The 14,403-nt window shown below is 41.3% G+C and overlaps 1 protein-coding gene across 7 annotated transcripts in view; it reads right to left on the bottom strand.

Annotated features, from left to right (window-relative positions):
- SEMA6D (sema domain, transmembrane domain (TM), and cytoplasmic domain, (semaphorin) 6D) overlaps window positions 1-14,403 on the bottom strand; it is a 585,322-nt gene that overhangs the window by 14,727 nt on the left and 556,192 nt on the right. The window lies entirely within an intron of this gene.

The following is a 14,403-nucleotide window of genomic DNA, read 5'->3' as shown; positions in this document are numbered from 1 at the left end:
ATCTGGTTGAGCATATTGAAGTTTTCAGCAAATTCACAAGAATTTTGGAGGTAATCGTATGTCATCACAGCAGAGTCACCAGAACCATGAACAGAAATGCTAGCTGCTGACTTGGCAAGAAGATGGGCAAAGTTGGGATCAGAATTTTAATTAAATTCCAATCCTCTTCCCTTCCCCCAGTCCTGAAATATATCTAATACAGCTTGTCTCTGCCCCCCATAAAATGCTCAAGCTGCCTCAAAAATAGCCAGAGGGCTGATGATCCTGTCATAATCCCTCCTCAGCTCTTTGCTTATGGTGTTGCCAAATTCCCAGCATTACCCAAGCATTAGGCCTAAATTCTTAAGTCGAGTATTTCCCTATGCTTAGCAAGACCAACATGGAGACAATGACATGAATGACCCTGAATCAGGGTGAAAGGGAATTGAAAAAAATACAATGATTCCATGATAGCCAATCAAGCAAAGCAAGGCAGGGATGAAGTGGCACAGCTGACACCAGGGCACTAGGGAAGTCCACGTTTTTACATAAAACCATTTGGACACAAACCAATACCCTAAGTACACCAGTCCTTTTAGCTTTATTGAACTTCAGAGCTGTAGGGGTCCTTAGGGACCATCTAGTCCAACCCCCTCATTTTTCAGATGAAAATCCAAGGGCCAAAAATAATTAAAGGGCTCACTGAATTGTGTGGAGCTAGTTAAGGCAAGATTGGAGTCCAGACTCACATAATCTGGGTCCCTGTCCAGGCTCATTTTCACCAAATGGAAAGGGGAACATAAATGACTGAATTTTTTTTCCTTCAAAAATACAGCATTACAAAAACCTGTTTGGGAAAATGGATATATTCATCATTTTTATTGAAGTGATGTTTCATAGGTGTTAAATTTAATCAAATTGTACATTAAATACGTGCAATTTGTTATATATCAATACCTCAATAAAGCCATCAAAACACAGCATTAATTGCATTATAATAACAGCAAAAAATTTAAGAGATCTTTAAATGTTATTAGCTTATCAAAAAGATAAATGAGGGCCCTGTTGGGCCAATGAGATGGATATTTTTGTGAAGCTGTAAGTGTTCTACTTTGCAACAATAACATCCCTCCCTCAACCAAAACTGTCACTTCCAGCTACTGTTCTGAACAACAAAACATTTACTTTATCATCAGTCTTACGTATCTAAGAACTTTAGGAGAGATCATGAGAGTCACTGCAAATTCCAGGGGAGTCCAACCACTAAATCAGGTACTTACTGTGCCTTTTTTATGGACTTCAGGTGAAGCACACAGATATGCATGCTATCCAATGCTCTAAATATTTCTCTAACTAAAGTACAAATCAAGTATATGTGAATTTTAGAGTCCCAGTTTTTCAGAAAGAGAATAATATATTCCAACAGTTTTTTTTTTGTGGATGATCAATCCAGCAGTACGTTAACACATTTAAACTGCCTTACAAAAAGCAGGTGGAATGGAAACTGTGGTGGCATCATTTTGTACTAAAGTTAAAAGAGTGTGGACTTTGGAGTCAGTAGGACTTGGGCATGGATGAAATTATACCACATATTAACAATTGGCCTGGGAACGTTCCTTCAATCTCTTTGAGCATTAGTTTCTTGATCTGTAAAATATGGATAATAGCACCTTCTTAGAGTGAAAAGGAAGCTAATGCCTGGCACATAGGAAATTCTGAGAAAAGTTAGACCTCTCTACCCATTTCCTACTAGAAAATCCTGGGTATGACTAGATTGACTTTAAGAGTCTCATCAGGGCTTGGGGAAAAGATATCCTAAAATATTACAGTTATTTGGCCAGTTATTTTTCACAACTAGTTATTTTAAAACACTAAAGGACTACTTATAGAATAAATTTTACAACATGTGCCTATGTATTGGACCTGGAAAATAAAGTAATAAAACAAAACAAAAAAGCAATCACCGATAATCCTACTATCCTACCCCAACAACCACAATGATTTGGTTCTAGTTTTTTACTACCTCTACATGGTTTCCATTGTCCTGACAAGATGGTTTTTCCTTGTTTACCCCTTTTTCTGAAGGAGTGTCTTCCTGTCTTGCTTTTCCATACTGTTTTGATCATTTATAAATACCTTCTAAAGTTGAAGTAGTATAAAAGTATAAAATGTTGCCCTAAGAACTAGCTTCTGCTTTGACACCGGTCCCAAACATCATCATTCTCTAGATGGAAAGTCACTGAATCTTTCTGTGATTACTACCAATTAATCCCAAAGACGTGTAGAAACATCTGCATTGAAACAAAAAGATTGTTCTGTGTCTCCTTCTCCTCCGTGACAGGTAACTGAATGGCTCACATCAGGTAAGCAGAGCCTCCATGTCCCAGACAGTGGGCGGGGAAGAGCCCTCAACAGGAAGAGTGTCTCTCAGCTGTGATCCCAGCACTGGGGCTGAGGATGGAATCACTGCTGACTCACTAGCAAGCACCAAGCTGCTGGCTGAGCTATCATTTCCTATAACTCATTCATCTGACACTGCAGAAAGCAATTTCTCCCCATGCCCCACCCCCTACCACTCTAATCCTCCCAAAATAAAGCCCTACCACTAACTGCTTCCTGTCTCTGCATAAAGCTGTATTTTTGAAAAAAAAAAATACATTCAGACTTGCCATAGTAGTTATAAATGGAGGCATTTAATGTGATACATATTTCAAAGGCTGGGTCGGGGAGGGAAGAATCTGGAAATACCTGAAAGCAATGTACCAGAAAGGGGATGTCTTTGCATGTAAATCCCTCAGACTACTTAGCTCTGACTTTATATAAGAAGACATATCAGGAGTCCAGGGGTCAGTGAAATCATGATACTAGTTATGTTGAAAAAGGGCAGGCCAGGTAGCAGAATGAAATGTTGGGAAAAAAACATGGATCTCGAAGATTAGAAAAATCTGAGTTCAAACTTGTTTGTGCCATTTACTTCCTGGCTCTTGGGCCCTGTTTAAATTAACTTCATCTCTTTAAGCCCCAGTTTCATCAAATATGAAATGGGAATAACTATCTTTATTACCTCATAGGCTCTGTTTAGGATTAAATGAGATAATCAGTACGAAGCATCTAACACAGAGCCTGCTCCACAGTAAGTCTTTAGTAAATTTTAGTGAATATCATCATGTCTATTCTGGTTACGTCCTGTCTCACAAAAAGGTGGAAAACAAAAGCAATGTTCATTCCTTCATCTTGTACAGATATTTGCCAAACTGTTTATGTATACCGTCCTAACAATGACAGGAGCATTCTTAGAGGATAAGGCACAGCTTCACAGAGGGACAGGCCTCCTAAAAAGAGGAAACCGTCTTCCTCACATGCAAGCTTAGGGTAAAGAACATTCCTACATGAAGTCATTCCTGTTTGTGACACAGAGAGCAAGAATGCCTGACTAGGTATGTTTATTCAGTTTTTGGTATTTTATATGAACTTCTCCCATACACTGTTAATGTTAAATACTAAATATGATGAGGAAAGCTCTTAATGGGAGTTCAGAGCTGCCAGAATAACCAGGGCGTGAGTGACAGGATACTTGGGAAAAGGGAGGTACATGGAGCTTAGCCCCAAACTCAGCATTTGATTTTACCTTATGGAGATTTGATGATTTTATATAATATTTACGTTTATATTATTATACATAATATATTATTATATTTATATTATAATATACTGTTACATTTTTATAATTTTATGTTTGCTAGTTTCATAGAGCTTAAGGCTCTATAAAAATGAGAGTATAGCTATAAAGAAAAGTCAAATTTCTGGCAGTCACAAGTTTTGGACCCACCAAGAAGGGAGTACCAGTAAATAACCAAAGGCTATCATCTTGCCCCCTGACAAGCTACACTCTAGAAGAGGAGAAAAATGTGAGGTAAACTATGATTTACAAAAATTCCAATCCAATCCAGTAAGCTAAGTCCCAGACTGAATGGATATAATCTCCCACTCCAGCTGCTTGCCGGAAAAGATAACACTTCTTGAGAAAAAGATAACATCATCCAGAGACTACAATTATTTACATACATTGCTCAACATTCAAGTAGAAATTATCAGAAATTCCAAAAACTGCAACTGAGAGAGAGAAAAAAAAAACACAATAGAAATAGGCCCACAGGTAACCCAGATATTAGAGTTACCAAATATATGTTTTGAAAATAACTGTGCTTTTTTGTCCAAGAAAAAAAGATGACAAGATGGAGAATTTCACCAGAGAACTGGAATCTATAAAAAAGAATTAAATAAAAATTCAACAACAAGGCTGGGTGCGGTGGCTCATGCCTATAATCCCAGCACTTTGGGAGGCCGAGGTGGGTGGATCACGAGGTCAGGAGTTCGAGACCAGCCTGACCAACATGGTGAAACCCTTTCTCTACTAAAAATACAAAAAGTAGCCAGGCATGGTGGTACACGCCTGTAATCCTAGCTACTCAGGAGGCTGAGGCAGAAGAATCACTTGAACTGGGAAGGCAGAGGTTGCAGTGAGCTGAGATTGCACCACTGAACTCCAGCCTAGGTGACAAAGAGAGACTCTGTCTCAAAAAAAAAAAGGCACAATAAATAACACATCTTCTTAATAGATGTGTTTAGCAACATATTTGCCAGAGGTGAAGAGAAGATTAGTGAGTAAGAAGACAAACAAATAGAAATTATCAGACAGAAATATGGAGAGCAAAAAGTTTGAAAAAGACAGACAAGAGAGTAAGAGACAGGATTTTGTGAAAGAATTAACATACTGGAGTCCCTGAGACTGCAGAGAGAGAAATGGACAGAAGCAATATTTTACAAGATAATGGCTGCGCACATTTTCAAAACCGATATAAGATTATAAGCCACACATTCAAGAAATTCTAAGAAGTTCTAAATATAAGGAAATAACAGTTAAGACACATCATACTCAAAATGTTGAAAGAAGGAAAAATTTTTAAAATATTGAACACTAAGATATATTGCCTTCCAAAAAGCAAGAATAATACAGACAGCTGACTTATCAGTAGAAACAATGGAAGCCAGCAGGCCATAGAATGACATTTTTAAGTTGTTGAAAGAAAATAAATTTCTAGCCTAGAATTCTACAACCTGTAAAAATAGTCTTCTAAAATGAAGGCAAAATAAAGATGTTTTATACAAATAAAAACTCAAAGATTTGTTGTTACCAGATACAAACTAAAAGAAATATTGAAGGCGAGTTCTTTGGGCAGGGGAATTTATAGGGAAGGTTAATGCAAATTTTTAAACTTAAAAAAAATTTATTTTGTACTTTTAGTAGAGATGAGGTCTCACTACGTTGCCTAGGCTGGTCTTGAACTTCTGGCCTCAAGTGATTCTCCCACCTGGGCCTCCCAAAATGCTGGGATTACAGGCATGAGCCACCATATCTGGCCACAAGTTCTTTTTATGTTTACAGCATAGTAGCCAAATTTGAAATTAACAAATCCCAGATGGAGAAAGTGGTACACAGCCTTTGTCTTCCTGAAAACTAGATAGCTCAAAGGAAATGAGAATGTAGAAATGGGGTAGACCTACTTTATCACTAGCCCAAAGAACCCAGAGAGAAACCATGTTGATCTGAAAGCTATCCCCTAGCTCTCGTCCCAAGATGTCACTATGCAAAGAGGATCTGCTTATACTCTCCTACTCCTCCTGCCTCAGGATCTGAATGTGGAGTTGCTTCCTTTTAGTTTCCTGATGAGTCTTCCAGACCTTGGGCCTCCATGATCTTACAAAAAGTCTTTGGTGTAAGTCCTGCCCCTCCTCCTCTCTTTTACCTGATAGTTTCCCAGTCATGTTCTCTAGCTTTACAAAGACTTTACTAGCCTCAGCCCATGGTTCCATATGGGGATTTCCGCCTCAGAATCATAAAGTAAAGCATCGTGTGCTCTGATGCTATCCTCTTGTTCTTCCAGCTTGCTCATACTGCTCTACTTTCTTCTCATCAGGACCTTCAGCCCACTAACTGTTCTCTTCTCTGCTGGTCATTAGTCTTCTCTGATCTTGACATAACTCTTTATCCATCTTAGGTACAATAGTCAATAGTCGATCATGTCCATTATTCTGCCTGTGCTGCTGACTTCTCCATCCTCTGTGTCCTTGTCAGCTTTTCTTGCAACATCTTAACCTCGAATGAACTCTGCCACTCACCTTCTGCACCTTCCCCAGAGCAGCTGAGCACTTGTTGAGACAACCACACTCTGGGACAAGTCGCTAGTAATATAACAGAATTCTTTGTCATCAACTACAAATAGCATCAAAAACTCCATGGAGATCCTATGTTTCTCAATTATATTAGACCACTCCCCGAATCCATAAATGTAAACTTCCCACTTTCTTTAAGGCCCTGATCTGCTGTCTCCATACTCTGCTACTTACATTCTTTCCTCCTGACCCACAGCTTACTTCACATAGAACATGAAAGCTGTAACATGGGCGCTTCCTCCGTTTTCTCCTTTCCCATTGCCAAATACATCAACTCTTTTTCATGTGCTTTTTTAAATTTTTATTTTATTATTATTATTTTTTGGACAATGTCTTGCTCTGTCACCCAGGGTGGAGTGCAGTGGTGCAACCTAGGCTCACAGCAACCTCCGCCTCCTGGGTTCAAGCAATTCTCCTGCCTCAGCCTCCCAAGTAGCTGGGATTACAGGTGTGCACCACCACGTTCAGCTAATTTTTATATTTTTAGCAGAGGTGTGGTTTCATCATGTTGGCCAGGCTGGTCTCAAACTCCTGATCTCAAGTGATCTGCCCACCTTGGCCTCCCTAAATGCTGGGATTACAGGTGTGAGCCCCCGTACCTGGCCCCCCATACACTTTAAATCCAATCTCTTCACTCTTTCCTGGAATAAAAAGACGCTGATTATATTTCTCTCTTTTTGGTGTTTTCTGTAACTCTTAACCAATTAAATACTGTCCATCAGCAATGAAATGTGTCCATGTCTCCCTCATCACACATACAAAAGGAAAATATCTTCTGTAGCCCTGAGCCCACTCAAGCTATTACCGGGGTCTTCACTGCTCTTTACTGGCACTGAAACAAATTTTGCTCTTCTGCTATAATTTCCTCACCTCCTGCTCATTCTTCTACTTTCTGTGTTCTAGCTCCTCTCTCAGTAGAGACTGATGATCTACAGGTACCTAAAGGCAATGGACATTTTCCAGTCCTATTTCATTTGACTGCTCAGTAGCTTTAGATGCAGTTGACAGTTCACAGCTTTTCCAAACACCGCCTTTCCTTGCTTTTCCTCATACCACATTCTTCTGATGGTTTACCCACCTCTCTGTCTGCCTGTTTATCTCCCATTCGTTTTCTAGATACAACAAGAATGATCTTTTCAGAATATATACCTAATCACGGCATCTCATAATCCTCCAGTAACCTTCTATTACTCCTAGGATGGAGCCCAAATCTTTTAAATGTGGCCTTCAAGGCTTTTCAGGTTCTGAGTCCTGCCCCCTCTCACAAGGAGTCCTGTCTCACCTTGGGCCTCTATCCCTCTTTTTCCTGTGCTTCTACCACCCTGCCTCTGTTTTGAGCCCTGGAATATGTCATGCCACCTACCAAGCCTTGCTCCTGCTTTCCCTCTAGATGGCCCTTTCTGCCTCCCGTCCTTGGCCTAGTTAAGTCCCTCTAACTTTTCAGAAACTAGGGAAGATTTTTTCAGTCCCTTGGGTCAAGTATATCTCACAGTTGTCAATTCCCAAGACAACTGTGAATCACCTGTGAATAAAGGAATAAACAGAAGAATGAACCACGTGTCCTGAATCACCACATCCCCGCTGAATCTCTTAGTGCAAGGTTAGCATTTTGGACTCCAGTCTAATTTAGATTGATTTAATACCGCTAAACAAACAACAGAGGACAGCAGACCCAGGGGGGATGGGCCCCCGGCACTTCCACTTCCCAAGAGCGTGGACTCTTTTAGCTGAGAATGCTGTAACTAACTAAAGGAAGAAGAGGGGGTGGAACTAGATCTGTGGTACAAAGAGCACCATTCACTCTGTAGTCTAGGACATTTCAGGGGGCACTGCTCACAGTGTAGTCAATGAGAATGATGGCACCTGGCGTTACAGGAATTATCCATTTACCAACTATGGATCATGAGAGCCTCCTGAGACTAAACAAAAAAGGAGCAGTGGGTTTAGGTAAGTTGAGAGAGAGCAAAGAGAAGCACGTTGATTGTTATACCTTGGAGCCTACCAAGACAAGGAGGGTTATAACTTAAGATCAACTATAAAAGGGAGGTTTAGGTTTATATAGCATTCGTGTGCCTAGATTCTAAGCAGTGTGTTCTGGGCAGGGCTTTAGATCTTAATGATCACTGTCAGTATTTAATCAGAATGGTATAACAGCTTGGCTGACACCACAAGCTTTGGAATAGAAGAAGGTAATATCCACTGAATTGCAGGCCTTCTTTCACCTTCCATGCGTGGTAAGAAGACTAGGTTATTAATCATCACTATATATAAACAGATTCCAGGAGACCCCTAAGTAGAGCTGGGGCAGGCTACCCTGGGCCCTTCTGAAAAGCATGGGTGCTCCTTGCCTCCAGGCTCACCAAGTAACTCTTGGCTGATGTGGTGTTTTAAAGGAGCAGAGGCTTTTCCATTTAAGAAATCACCACTGCTACTCCCCCACTCCCACCCCTACCTCATGCACACAGGTTCTGTGTGCAGGTGCCACGTCTGAACAAATACATACATCCTCTCTCACTGTGGGCCATAAGGAGATTGCTGAAAGGCCCTTGACTCTGAGACCCTTCCTCCTTCTGGGAATGTGAGTTCCCAGGTTAGAGGAAGAGGCTTCTAGCACTGTTATGTTACTGACACTTTATAATTAACCATCTAAAACTCTGCCCCATGGCATGTGGAGGAAATGATGAAGCAGCTCTGTGACTCACCTTCCACACAGCTGAAGCCCTGCTGACACATCAGAATCTGTGAAGATGTGCATTCTGATGGGAGCAGTGGAGACTCACACCATGAGGAACAAATCAGGGATGATTCTTCTCCCACCGACACTGGCAGCGAGAGAGGAAAGAGGCCAAGAACTAGGAGATGTGGGGTCACAGACTGGCTAGGTGGCCAGAGACAAGTCACTTCACCAATCTGGACTGATTTTATGCAATACAAGCGGGCTGCTAAATTACAACTGTAGAAACCTGTTTTTTCTCTAAGAATCCATGTTCTCCTGACAGCTGGAGGGATTCCTACTTCCCCTATCTAGTGGGATACACATCCTGGTGTAATTCGCACTGCTCCAGGGTTCTTTCTCCTCAACATCTAAGCATTTCGAGTCACTATCATCATAAACAAACAGCCATTCCCCTGACCTTGAGGCTGCCTCTGCTTTCTCTCTCTCCCACTTCCTTTCTCAGCCAGGCTTCTTTGAAAAGAAGCCTGAGTCCATATTCTCCATTTTCTCACTTTTCATTATATTTGTAGCCTACTCTAGCCTAACTTCAATGCCTATGCATCAACCACCTAATTGCCAAATCCAAGGCAATCCTCATTTTAAACCTTCCTTCATCTCCTTGAGGCATTTAATCTCACTGGTCATTCCATCCGATCTTCAAACTCTACCTCTGACTCCCCTAGTTCTCCCCACCTCTCTAGCTGCTCCTTTTCATCGTCTTCCCAAATTTGTCTTAACATGCTTGCCTGTTGGATATCGTTCTTCCCAGTTCCATCCCGGGTCTCCAGAGATGTGCTCACATGACACCTACCTTCTTCACTACCACCAGTTCCCTAATCTCAGATCACACGTCCAGCACACACCACACTCCTCACTTCCAATCCAGCTGTCCAACTCCCCGCTAGATATTTTGACCTTGGTAAAATATAGGCAATTTCAATTCAATAGTCTAAAACTGAACTTAAGATACTTTGCCTTGATGTCTCCTCCTGCTGAATTTCCTGCAGAGCATAGGTTTAGAGCTCGGAGTACCTGGCTTCAAATGTAAGCACTACCATTTACCAGCCATGTGACTTGGGGCCTGTTACTTCACTTTCAAACTTTCTTGTTTTCCTGCCTGCAATGAGGATAATAATAGCACTAATATTATTACGATGATTGAATGAGATAATCTATATAAAGCATGTAGTCAAACCCCTTGTGCCTGATAAGAATCCAATAATTAGGTTGGGTGCGGTGGCTCACGTCTGTAATCCCAGCAATCTGGAAGGCCGAGGTGGGCAGATCACTTGAGGTCAGGAGTTCGAGACTAGCCCGGCCAACATGGTGAAACCACATCTCTACTAAAAATAAAAAGATTATCCAGGCATGGTGGTGTGTGCCTGTAATCCCAGCTACTCGAGGGGCTGAGGCAGGAGATTTGCTTGAACCCGGGAGGCGGAGGTTGCAGTGAGCTGAGATTGTGCCACTGCACTCCAGACTGGGCGACAAGAATGAAACTCTATCTCCAAAAAAAGAAAAAGAAAAAAAAGATTTACAACTATTATTATTGTTATTGCTATTTTTCATATCCTTCTCAGGCACTTGTGTTTTAAGCCTGGGAGTCTTCCTAGACGGCCCCCTCTCCATCATCCTCTCCTTTGAACCTGTCAGTATGTCCCATTGCTTCTATCTCTTCATTGGTCTAGAATTGACTCTTCATTGGGTTCTGTTCTCCTAGACTTCTAGTGCATTCTCCACAATGCCACCAGAATGATCTTTCTAAAACACAAATGCTATCAAGTTACATCCCTGTCTAAAAGCACTTTAATGGTTCCTGAAGGCCTATGTGTAAAGTCTAAATTCATTTCCAAGATTTACAAGATCCGTCACAATTCTATTCTTGCCAGCTTCTCCATTTCACCTACTGATACGTCCCCACCTGGATCCCAAAGCAGTGTCTTCTGCACACGCTATTCTTTCTAAAATGTCCTTCTTGAAAACTGTCTATTCACCAGCTCAAAACTTACCTGGCCCTCTCCTCTTTCTCATTCTTCCCTCTTCAGCCACACTGCTCCGTTCAGGACAGCTAGTCATACTATGATATTGTATAAATACTTCTATTGCAGAACTTATCACTCCACAGCAATGTTACTGATTTTCACATTTTCTCTATTGGGCTGTGCTACTCAAGGGATCATTTTCCTCTTTACTGCCAGGATCAGATGCAGGGCCTGGCACCTGGTAGGTCCTCAGTAAATACTTAATGAATGGAGCAATAAAGAAAGAAGGCAGAACACTGACAGGACTCTGTTGTGGCACACAGGCCACATCAAAATGAACAGCTCTCCACCATCAACCCAACAGCAAATCTTGAGTCTACCATCATTCTCCTGCAGCACTGGCACGGCATCCTCATTAGCCTCCAGTTCATGAGCTTCAGGTGCTGCAAAACCAAGAGGTTCTCTATAAAAGGCAACAGATGCCTCTTTTCACACCTACCCATCATTAACAAACTGCCCACCAGAAATGGGCAACACAGGCCAAATAACTAAATGATTTCTGTCAACCACCCCACTTCCACTACTGAAATTCCTGCTTACTTTGCAGCTTTCCCAGAGCAAAGGGAAGAAAAGCAGGGCTATTCCTGAGATTAGAGAGTGGGTATATGGGACTGGCAGAGAAGGATCCTATGTGACTCTTCACTACCTAACAAACAAATATAAAATGAAAATCAGCTTGACTAATGGCTGGGTTATGCCTGAAATTCTGCAATGGGAAATTCTTTTCTTTGGCCAATGGCCTTTTTTCCAGTTATAAATTAAGTAACGATAGAACATACCATAAGTCAGAAACCAGTATGAAGACATTTATAAGATCTGATCTTACCCAGCGAATCAGAACATGCTGGATTCTGACAGAAGAGAAAAAAACGCAGGTGGCAGTAGATACCATGGGAGAGAAGAAAGGGGAGGCTGAGGCTATGGAAGTCTGAGTGATCCTTATTAATGCCTTGCTCTTAAAATCAGTGTCTTACTCAAAGTTGGGTCAATTTTATTTGAGTTATATTTTATGTACATGATAAAGTTGTCGACTTAAGTTTTCTGAAAATTAAAAACCTCTTATGCAAGGTTTTCACTTTAAGTCTGGATTTTCTTAAAGCAAAGCACACGAATATCTGAATCAGTAATACTTTGGTCACATATTAATAATTCAAAAAGGAACTGAACTTAACAAGAGTTGGGTAGGAAGGGACAGAAAACAGGATCTAACCTGTCTTTGCCAATTCTAAGCAAACCTGGACAAGAATCCCAGGATCTGACCTCTGATCAGAACCATTGCTCTGGGGACCACAATTCTAGCGACAATTTGCCTACAAGTTTTTGCCTGTCTGCCCTAACTCAAATTGAATAACATTCATTTTAAAGCAAAATTGTCCTAGAAACAATCCTCATTAAAAGTGAAAATAATACAAGAAACTAATGAGAATATGAGCCTGATACATAAGCAGAAAATCTGCTATCCAGGAAGATGACAAAATATATCAGCCTCTTAAGATATCAAGATAATAACTTGCTTTGTGAAAATATAATGCATAAGGAACCTTCTACTATATATATATATATCTATATATATATATATATAGATATATATATATATATATCTATAATGCGATAACCTATGTAAAGCATGTAGCCAAACCCCTTGTGCCTGATAAAAATTCAATAATTAGGTCGGGCGTGGTGGCTCACGTCTGTAATTCCAGCAATCTGGGAGGCTGAGGTGGGCAGATCACTTGAGGTCAGGAGTTCGAGACCAGCCTGGCCAACATGGTGAAAGCACATCTCTACTAAAAATACAAAACTATTTTGTATTTGTGTACGGTATGTCGTTTACACCATTTGTAATGTGTGTGTATATATGTACACACACACACACACACACGCAGCAGGAGATTGTTGTGGCAGAAATGAACAATGGTGTCTCCTTTTTTCAGGGGAACTGAAGGGCTTTCAAGGCTAACTGACAAGAGAAATTAAAAGCCTTCTTTTTTGGTTATCTCCTCCATACACATATCCCAGCCAGGCCAGGCTCCTCCCCTTCAGCCTCCAGGAAAAGGAGCCATTCTAGACAAAGGAAGGGCTCAAGGTTCCAAGGGATGACCCAGATGCCAAAGGACTCAGCCTGGCTGTGGAACACTAGCTTATTCTACTAGATGACCTGCTGAGGCTGCCATATGGCCTGCATGTGACAGTCTGCTCAGGATAATACGGCCTGGGTCTATGCCTGGTTCTGCCCTTTGGGCTGGGATGACAGAAGTAGAATATGTTTGTTCTGATGCTAGTGACTTGTCTGATGCAACCACCGTGTAGCCATAGCTTTCAATGTACTCCATGGAGCCTTTTCAGGCTTTCAAAGAAATGAATACCCTGGCAAAGAAGGACTGAGGATGGGCTGCTGCTCCTATTCCTGTCTGACAAAGGACAAGCAGATAAATTAAGAGACTCATGATCCAGGAGTGGCGAAGCCAGTGCAGAACCCAGATGTCACAACAGAGTTCAATGATCTATGTTAGCCTCACTGCCAACAACGAGATTTCGTTCTATTTTAAAAGGCTCATGTCTTCAGGCTTGATATTCTGCAAAATGCCTCATCAGGGGTTCTCAGGTGATGTCATGCTTTAAAACAGTTGGTGATGAGTTTTCAGAAGGGTTAAAACTCTAACGACCCAGAGGAAGAGAAGTGAAATTTTAAAAGCCAAGAATGTTTAGTCCCAAGTCCTTTGGTTTTCGGTCACCAAAAGTAAGGCCTTTGTATTAATATTCGCCTTCTGTATTTGAAAGTACAGTAACAGTTGCCCGTCTCTAACAAATGCAGAGAAAGATTACTGATTGCTCAGAAGGATCTAGAGCATTAACCTTATCAGGATTCTGTAAGTCAATCCTAACTTGTTTTTCAAAACGTACTTCTCGGGTGAAGGGGACACGGAACTCTCTGTACTATTATTACAACTTCTTGTGAGTTCATAATTATTACAAAGTAATTATTTTTTAATATATTTTGTCCTACTGATGGAAATGTGGCCCATGATCATTTAGGTTCCATTTGATAGTTCTGGACTAAAGATGGAGCTGCGACCAAGAATGAGAATAATAAACAGCCCAGGTGAATTTTATGTCCTGCGAAGCTCAGGGAAGGCCCAGGCTAAGCCTGAGTCAGTGCACCTGTGCCTACCTGCAGCCTTTTGTCTAGGCTCCATATCTGATGGACTATGAACTTCTGAAACCTCTGGGTCCACAGAGGCAAAATGGGAGTTTAGGTCAATCCATGCACGTTCTTAAAATCTCAGTTCCTAATTTTTACTAAATCGATGCAAGACCAAGAGGGTATTAAGCAAACTCAGCCCTTGCTGCTGCCAGGGATGGAGCATTGGACAGTGGAGTATGGGGCAGAAAATGTGGCTCTGGAGCCAGGCTACCCAGGTAGGTGCCCCA

The sequence above is a fragment of the Mandrillus leucophaeus genome, unplaced genomic scaffold (genome assembly GCF_000951045.1).
Source record: "Mandrillus leucophaeus isolate KB7577 unplaced genomic scaffold, Mleu.le_1.0 Scaffold798, whole genome shotgun sequence".
Classification (NCBI taxonomy): Eukaryota; Metazoa; Chordata; class Mammalia; order Primates; family Cercopithecidae; genus Mandrillus; species Mandrillus leucophaeus.
The sequence above is the reverse complement of the archived record's forward strand: the minus strand, read 5'-3'. Positions and strand labels throughout refer to the sequence as shown.